Source organism: Lolium perenne, chromosome 1 (assembly GCF_019359855.2).
Source record: "Lolium perenne isolate Kyuss_39 chromosome 1, Kyuss_2.0, whole genome shotgun sequence".
NCBI lineage: Eukaryota > Viridiplantae > Streptophyta > Magnoliopsida > Poales > Poaceae > Lolium > Lolium perenne.
The window spans coordinates 229,098,067-229,107,811 of record NC_067244.2 but is presented as its reverse complement, the minus strand read 5'-3'; the positions used below and the strand labels follow the sequence as shown (position 1 = coordinate 229,107,811).

The 9,745-nt window shown below is 39.0% G+C and overlaps 1 long non-coding RNA gene across 5 annotated transcripts; it reads left to right on the top strand.

The window, feature by feature from the left end:
* Positions 1 to 693: 693 nt before the first annotated feature.
* LOC127326836 (uncharacterized) lies at positions 694 to 4,712 on the top strand. Of its 5 annotated transcripts, none has more exons than XR_011750637.1 (5): positions 694 to 1,325; positions 1,987 to 2,082; positions 2,687 to 4,092; positions 4,266 to 4,319; positions 4,426 to 4,712. It is a non-coding gene; the product is annotated as an uncharacterized lncRNA (long non-coding RNA). The 5 variants fall into 5 exon arrangements; XR_011750635.1 differs by having other exon boundaries at positions 1,987 to 2,107; XR_011750636.1 differs by having other exon boundaries at positions 1,963 to 2,082.
* The last annotated feature ends 5,033 nt before the right edge of the window (positions 4,713 to 9,745 follow it).

Below are 9,745 nucleotides of genomic sequence, written 5' to 3'. Positions count from 1 at the left end.
ATGGAGCGGCACAAGCCTCTCACAAACATGAGTTCCTTTCCGAGCTAGTTAGGATGTGTGAATTAGAAACTTTGCCTATGCTTCTAGCCAGAAGAAAAGAGCGATGATAACTATAATCCTAGATAGCCGTTTATTTTTAACGCGATCATTGAGAACCTTAATTTACGAGAGATAAGATTTTCGGGTTGTCAATATACATGGGATAGCCGTAGAGAAACTCCAACTTTTGAAAAAGCTAGATCGTATTCTAGCTAGTGTTGATTGGGAACAAAAATTCCCATTAGTATCGGTGCGGGCGTTGTCTCGCTCTGGGTCAGATCATACTATTTTGTTGATTGATTTAGGTAATCAAGCACATAACTACTATATTAAACCTTAACAAACATCTTTTTTCTCATAATTTTGAGGTCTCATACAGAGTGAACCTGGTGGTGCCACGTGTATTTCGTTGGTGGTAACTCCTACTGAGTTTTTCTTGTGTACCGTTCGGTAGTTCCTAGCAATTTAAGATAGGTGCTTTTCTTGTTGGGGCTTGAGTTATGGGCTGTCGTGGTGCGTTGCTGGTGTGGCCATAATAGGTGGAGCAGTGGTGGGCCAAGTGGGGCAATGTCTGGATGGTTTTACAGGCCTGTCGGTTGTCTAGCTACGTGGTCCTTTTCTAGAGAAATCCTGTGCCAACAATACCGCCTCAATTTTCTTAATTTCCTCCCCGTTCTCTCTGTCCATTATCTTCCCCCACGACAGCGAGCTCACCCATGGAAAATCCCCTACACGGCTACACCTTCGCTGGCTTCCCCTCGCCGGAGCTCCGCCTTGGCCGTCCCCCCTCCGTTGAGCTCCTCTCTCTCGACCCCCGTGCGGAGGATGGAAGATACAACCGTTGCGACCTGGTGTCGAAAGTCTCTTTAGGCGGCCGGCGATCTATGGCACGGGGCGGTGGAGCAAGCCACTTGGGCCGGAGGTAGGCGGCAGCAGGCGATGCTGCTTGGGCGACGAGGCCGGCTACAACTGTGGCTTCCTCGAGCAGTTCCCACAGCCAGGTTGGCCATGACGAATACCGGCGACCCGACTGTGCCGGCAGACGGTTTGCTCAAAGTTGTCCCACTCCCGTAGCGGAGCCGGCGGCATCGTGGATCTCTACGTAAATTCGTCGGGCCATGAGGATACTGAGGTGGACTACAGTCTAAGACAGGCACGCCTTGCCCTTCGGTCAAGACATTGTTGAGGCAGGTGCGCTCAGCCTTGATCTTCAATTCTTCACACGCAACGTCACAGAAGTCTAATTTGATGGCTTCACCTAGGATTCGTGTCTCCTCCAACCTCAGGTAGCCCCTTTTTCACTGCACAACATCTATTAAAGCCGTGGTATTGAATTAGTTGTTTTAGCAATTATGGAGAGAGTGAGAGGATAACGGTAGTGTTGTGGTGGGCGCGAATGCTGTTGATGTAATAGATCGGTGTGCTGTAATTTCCATCAGTACACCACCACTGGTAGATTGCATATTTTCTGATTTGTTTTTAGATCCGGTTTGCTGCTAAGATTTGAGAGACGGGTATGCTTCTCAAATTGGAGAAATATGAGTTAACTGCTTTTAGCCATTACTCAATATTTTACACCGAGCTAAATTATATAGAATGTATGCAACTTGGCTAAAAAAGTAGTGACCGGCAAGCACTTCAAATAGTGCTTATGTGGTCAGTTTCTGGTAAATTATGCAAACTGTAGTTACAGTGAGTCTATGGAAAAACCATCTGGAATTCTTCTCGCCCCTGTCTCTTGCAACTCCCGTATATGGAGAAGTCACAAGAATCATGTGACCTTTCAATTCCTAAATCCTCCAAACCAAATCCAAAGTATTGGTTGTTTTCAGTTTGCTTTTTGCAGTGCAGTTTGCAAAGGATTTAAGTTTTACAAGTGCAGCTGCAGCTCTCTGATTTTTTTACTGAGAACATGCCTACCAGCCGCGTTGCTGCAATATTTTGCAGGCTGCTCTCTTCTTTACGGTTGATGTGATCATTTGGTCGACATGTGGCGCTTGCGTTCATACACTGACGGACAAGGAGCACAAACCGACTCAAAAGGTGCGGCTCATAATATATAATTTAGGTAAAGAACAGTGAATCTTAGTCTTAGGCGTGTAGTTAAATATGATCACTCATGGACACAATCAGTTGTTGTATTTTGAATTTTTTGATAATAGAGTATTCCTCCCATCTTGTATAAGCATGTTTCAGATTTAACGAATGGTGGCATGTTCTAATCCTATGAGCATCCAAAGGTTTAGATGTCATCTGTTCTATAAAACAACTGATTTCACTTCGAATGAAAGTTGCAGAGACTACATAGAGATAGAGAGATCAGTTTAATTAGAAAGAAGCACATATGTTAACTTCTGAACGAATTGCAGAACTAACTTAGGTATCTTTGACTCTCCAAATTTTTATTCTGTAAAAAGTGCCATCTTGCCTTCTTACATCCTTACCATTGTTTTTGTGTTTCCTATTTTCATTATACAGTGAATTGAGAAAAATACAGGAAAAAATGTAGGTACTTTGTATCTTAATGTACTACTCCTTTCAGTATATGTGATGCCTTATGTCCTTGCTCAGATCACAAAAATGCCTATTTCAGTATATTTGATTTTCTGTTTTTTTTTCTTACAAAATACAATTGCCATCATCTCAGGTGGAATATCAAATTGAAGATCTCAAGGCAGTAAGCTTGACAGAGAATATAAAGAGGTTTCAAAAAGTGATGCTCCATCTGTTATACTTTTGTCTTCTAATTAATCAGTATTGGGGATACCATGGTGCTCCAAAGGAGACTCCCAACTTCCCCTAAAAGATAATTGGCTTATATTATTGATGGTAATCCTTATTCACTTATGTTCGGAAAGCAAAATTATTAAGCAGTTAAATTGTATCCAAATAGTGTCTTGTAATTCTTGAAATGCTGATTGGTCTTTTCTCTCAGCCAACAAAATAATTCCTCTTGGATTATTGTTAATGTTGTCACCTATTTCACATTGGTCCAGAGTGTTCTATGGTTGCATCAGAAAAGAAGGCAGAAAATGATTATTTTCTCCGTTCTTAATGTTCAGTACATAATAATATTGACATTCTTGGAACTTCTCATGTCGTTCAGCCATTCTTATTTGACATTGGACTGACATTTTTATCATGAGACAAGTTAAAATTTGTGCTGGGCTAGAAAGAAGGCAGTATGTGCTCTATATACAGATCGGACTGAAATTCGGATGGAAGATACACATTTGCATGTATAGTTTCTCTTGCGTAGATTTGAATAAGTACATGTACTATTTAATCTCGCTCCCACTATTTTGAGGTTGGTATATCACAAATAGGTAGAATGTGTAGGTAACCTAGAACAAACATTGGAATTAGAAGTTAGGATGTTTACTTTTTGTGCCCAGTATTGATAAATGATCTAATTGCTTTTGGCGATGTTGATGATCTAAACGAGCGTGGGAGATGTAAAAAGCTGTTTTATAGCACTATGATTAGACCCTTTCTGATTATACCTTGATATTCTTAGTAATTTACTTCAAGCATGTGGTTAGGAGGAATTTGAGTTTGTAGCCTGACAAGTAATTAATGAAATTGTGGCTTAATAATATTTTGCTCAAACATTTAGGAGCATAGAGGCACCGTGTCAACATAAATGTTCTAATTGATATATATATACTCTCAGCAATTTACTACAACCATGCAGTTAGGATGAATTTAATGTTGTAGCCTGACAATTAATAAATGAAACTGTGGCTTAATAACATCTTCCTCAAATATTTAGGGGCAAGATAAGCGTTCATAATGATATCTGAAACCTGTCTTTTGTTGTTTATAGTGTCATTTGAAAGGTCAGCAATTACACTAATGCAGACATGGATACCAGATCCTGCCGAGAATCTTGACACCTGGTTCGAAACAGCTATCGGTAATGCAGATCCCTCAGTTCAGAAGGGAGCCAAATCGATCATCCTGCTTACCATGTGGAGATTATGGAATGTGTGCAATGACGCTATCTTCAAAAACATAGGAAAGTCTGCGAGAGAAAAGGAAACAGGCAGCCAGGCAGGCGCTTAACTTCTTATAAATTTAAGCAATTCTTTTTGTGATTACTTAGTACATACTGCTAATCAAGGAACTCAACATCTATTAAAACATGGAACTAAACATCTATTAAATGTTGGATGTTTCCATTAACCATGCCCAGTAATTGTTTTACCTCTTCAACTGTATTGTAGGTTAAGATGCAGGATAAAAGCATCCAAGATGAGGAGTTCATATTCACCAACAAGGTTAATCAAGGAACTAAATATCTAAATATCTAATAAATGTTGGACGTTTCCATTAACCATGTTGCAAGCTACAGAGAGTTGCTTACTTTTTTTGGCTTGATGCTAGGAATGGACAAATCTACAGCAGCAATGGCGTCATCTCTCTTCTTTTGTGAAAGGTCAAAATTTTCTGGCTTTTACTTGGGATACACATTGTAGATGAGAGAGTTTCTTTTTGGAAGATTATATGTGTCTTTTGTAATGAGCTAAAGATAAAGAAATGTTATATTTCATTCCTGGAATGTCTGCCTGGACATGCTGGAAGTACCTGTGACATTTTCCAAGCTACAGATTTGTTCGTGGTACCATTAAATTATATCGGTTGTCCCTTTCCATATGGAAGATATTACATCACTATAGCTTCAAATGTTTGCTGCTGCACGAATGACTCTATATTCAAAAACTTTCAACCATGAGTTTACAGGTGCATGAAAATATTCAAGACTAAGGGGGTTCTTCTATAGAGACTCCATGATCTTACCTGGCAATAAGAAGCTGGATGTTGGTTCCTCTTATAGAGCATCGCTGTGCTAACTCCTATTGCAGGCAAGAATACTCTAACTACATGTACCTGTTTTGTGTACTTTATTGTTGGACAAGGTTATATATCCATTGTTTATCTGTTCTGTGAACTTCTCCGCTGTCATGTATTCAAACTTCTGATTCATTGTTGCCAAGATGGGGTTCTTCCCCACCGTTCATATGTTGTGTGAGCTTACCTGCTATCATGTACTCCAACCGCTGATTCATTTGTTGTAAGTTAGGGTTTTTCTTCTTAGAAACTCCTTAATTATTATGCTCTGTTCTCTCTTTCTTACATATTGTTTTCTAAGGTCTGTCTGCTCTTCTATATTCACAACAGATGGCTCTTTATCTAATAATTTCTCTCAATGTCAAGGCTTATCTAACCATAACTGACAAGGAAGTTCTATGAATTAGTGAGGAGCTGAGTTTTAGCTTTGCTGCTGATGGTACTTAATGCACCAAAAATGAGCACTTTTTATAACTTGGAGCGATTGTTACCGATACTAAGATTGGGGTCTTGCAGTTTGGTGCACAAATTCAAATTGACGGTGGTCAACGACTCCTAATTGGTTGGCGATGACAGCTGAGTGGTTCTAATGGGTTTCCATTTTTTCAGCTTAGCCATTCATTTATGATTGTTTTTTATTCTGCAGTGTCACAAATGGCAGAAGGCTGCTTGACGGATATTGACACTGTACGGGAGATGATATATCTTTGCAGATTGGGTCGTCTTTGGGCAATTTACGCTAGATAATTCCCACCGAGTACTTGCACGTTAAGCTGTTGTTATTTTGATAGGAATAATGGATATTCTTTGGCCTCCAATATTGGTACCGAGTCTATTCCTGCTTTTCGCAAAAAAAAAAAGTCTATTCCTGCTCAAAGGTAGATTGGTAATAATAGATTAATCATGTAAGAATAACATAATGACAAGAATGCTTAAAATAATGTCCTGTAACAACTATACCTGAATGATGGCAGCAACAATGAATTCAGCTGGAGGTAACTATTCTGTAGGGATAAAAGCGGCATCCCGCAAAGTCCACTTGCTTAGCAGTAAATTTGGGGTGAAAACTTGAAGGAGCTGCGTAGGGTTGTGAAAATTATGTCCTGTATTTCGTCCCACGCAACCGCTATTGACTCAGAAGGTATTAATTAGCAGGGGTGGCAGCTTAGGTTATATCACATCTAACTATCGCCCTAATCTTAGATCGTCAGCCATATCTCCTGCATTAGATCAAGTGAAGTCTATGATATGTTGTTATGTTCTCTCAATGTCCAAGAACTCAGTGATTGGTGCCATGGGAATCTGCAATCGAGGTTTTCCTTTTGTACTGCTCATTTCTTGCATGCATCGTAATCACCTGACGGACATCGTTTTGTACAAATGGATCCTCCTAACAATACTACCTGACGGGCATCGTTTTGTACAAATGGATCCTCCTAACAATACTACCCACCAGTATGTTGGCTCATTCCTTCACCTGACGGGCGCGGCGTGCCGCCGCGCCACAGTTTGCTAGTAGTGAAAATAAGGCACGCATCTCCTTTGAATTGTCTTGGCTTCAATAAGAGGGTTTCCACGATATGGTGGCTGCTAAATGGCTAGCGGTACCGGCTAGGAAATCACCTATTGATACTTGGCAAAGGAAAATACGACACTAGCGTCATTTTTTGCTAGGCTGGGCTAAGAATTTAAGTGGCAAATCTAAAAAGGAATAAGAACGCCTATTAGGTGTTATAGATACGCTAGATATCAAAGCGGAGCTGAAAAGAGCTAATGACACCTTGAATAAACTTAGACGCGATGAAGAGACCAAATGAGCTCAAAGGGCTAAGGTCAAATATATTCAGGAGGGGGATAACAATACCAAGTATTTTCATCTAATTGCAAATGGAAAGCATAGGCAAAAAAAAAATCTTTCAACTAGAACAAGAAGAAGGTACTATCGTCGAGGATGATAACCTAAAGACATATATCACTGAATACTACAAAAAACTTTCTGGAGACCCTGCACCAGGTACAGTCACTATGATAGATGACAAAACACATGATATTTCACAATTGTCGGCGGATGAAAATAATATCCTCATTGCAGATTTTGCTATTGACGAAGTTCATGATGCTTCACAGATATAGAGTCAAGGAGACTTTAGTTCAATCTCTGGTTGGCTGGATCCTTCACTCCTTCTCTTAGTTTCTTAATGTTGTTCCTTTTCCATTTTCTACCCCCTTGATGTAATTGGTAACTTGTCTGGTTGTTTGCCTTGTGCATTTATAAATAAAAGAAAAATCACACCGTAGGGGCTTTCCCCTATGGTATCACTGTCAAAAAAAAAATTCATGATGCTATTTTCTAGATGGAGCATAATAAAGCACCCGGTCCAGATGATTTTCACGTTGAGTTTTACCAATACTTTAGGATACTATTAAATCCGATTTAATGGCGCCTTTTGTTTGCTTTCCAAAAGGAGAGCTGCCTCTGTTTAAATTAAATTTTGGGATCATTACCCTCCTCTCGAAAAAACAAAACGCGGTCCAAATTCAACAATATAGGCCGATTTTTTTTTGCTAAATGTGAGCTTTAATTTTTTTAATAAGGTGGCAACCAATCGTATTTCTGATTTGGCACATATAGTGATTAGGCCATCTCAGACTGCCTTTATGCCAGGGCTATATATTTTAGATGGGGTCCCGTGGTGCTTCATGAAACAATACATGAATTACATAAGAATAAATTAGATGGGGTGATCTTTAAAATTGACTCTGAAAAGCCATATGATAAGGTAAAATGGCCCTTTTTGCAACATATCCTACAGATGACGGGTTTTGATCTAGATTGGTGTGATAGAATTAAACATTATGTTGAACGCGGATGTATGGGAATTAGGGTCAATGATGATATTGACCATAATTTCCAGACTAGAAAGGGTTTGCGCCAAGGAGATCCTCTATCGCCGATTTTATTCAATATATTAGTTGATATGTTGGCTATTATTATTGCTCGAGCCAAAGAGGAAGGACATGTGCAGAGTATGATTCCTCATTTGGTTGACGGTGGAGTCTCTATACTCCGGTATGCTGATGATACGATACTATTTATGGAGCATGACACGGCTAAAGCAGTCAATATGAAGTTGATTCTTTGCATTTTTGAACAGTTATTGGGGTTGAAAATTAATTTTCATAAGAGCGAGATTTTTTTTGTTTTGGCAAAGTGAAAGATATGGAACATCAATATAAACAAATATTTGGATGCGAATCCGGAGCTTTACCATTTAGATATCTTGGTATACATATACACCACGGAACCCTTCGTAATGCGGAATGGATTCATGTGGAGAGTTGTTTTGTGTCCAAACTTGGATGTTGGCGAAGTAAAATGCTATCGTATGGGGATATGTTCGTTCTTATAAATTCGGTGTTAGCAAGCTTACCAATGGTCATGCTCTCCTTTTTGGAAATTCCAAAAGGGGTCAGAAAAATGTTAGATTATTATCGCTCGAATTTCTTTTGGCAATCAGATAAAACTAAGAAGAAATATCGATTAACAAAGTGGAATATTGTCTGTAGACCAATGGGTCAAGGGAAACTTGGGATTGAAGTGCTTGAGTTAAAAAAATAGATGTTTACTAAGAAAATGGTTGTTTAAACTTTTAACTGAAAAAGGTACGTGGCAAGAATTATTACATAATAAGTACTTGAAAAATAAAACACTTGCGCAAGTCGAAGTGAAACCCACTGACTCTCGATTTTGGAGAGGTCTTATGCATGTGAAGCAAGATTTCTTTAGTAGAGGGTATTTCCAAATTGGGAATAGCGCAAGTGTGCGTTTTGGGAAGGTATTTGGATAGGGGATTTGCCTTTTGCACAACAGTATCCTTCTCTTTACAATATTGTACAACACAAAAATGTTTTGGTCTCCACTGTGTTTGCCAACACACCTCTTAATATTTCTTTTCAACGGAGTCTTAATGATCATAAGTGGGGTGAATGGATGCATTTGTGTCAGAGGCTAATTTCAGTTAATCTGTTGACTGAGTCTGTTAAGTTTTTTTGGAAGCTCGCAGACTTAGGTTGTTTTACGGTTAAGTCTATGTATCTCGATTTAATGAATGATCATACTACATTTCTCTGCAAATACTTATGGAAATTGAAGATTCCTTTGAAAATCAAAAAATTTATGTGGTTTATTAGTAATAACTAGCACAAATGCCCGTGCGTTGCTACGGGGTAACAAAAAAAATTACTTACCAGTAAACAACTATTTCATTCTATAAATATGTGTGGAACATAAGTAATATGGTTCCCATTTATATATGGATGAATATCGACTCTCCCCTTCTCATGTTTCTTCTTGTCATGTCTCGCGGCCTCTTATTCCACTTCCCCTCTCCACCCCCTTCATTTACCCTTGGTTAGCATTGCCAATTCCACCACTTCATTTACCCTTGGGTTGGCATTGCCATCACTTTAAAAGTTTGCAATCCCACATAACCTCATGGATCATCAATATATCAAACTTTGTGACATACTAACCAAATTTACGAAGATTTAGTCCAGGGGAAATCAATACAAACTATACACTCAATTTTCACTTCTTTCACCTTAGTACATCATTAATAAAAGTGGGAAAAAAGAAGTAGTTACATAGGACAATTTTTTGGTAAAATCCTGAAATTGTGGAATACATGAGAGTTCTGCAGAATCTTTCATAACAACCAAGTAAACAATACTACTCCCTCTATCACATTTTAGATGTCCGAAGTGTAGTTGAAAACATTTTTTTATTTCCACCCTTCCTATTTCGAAAACACGCCATCAGATCCCCAATCCCCGATCGATCTTAACCTCGCACCAG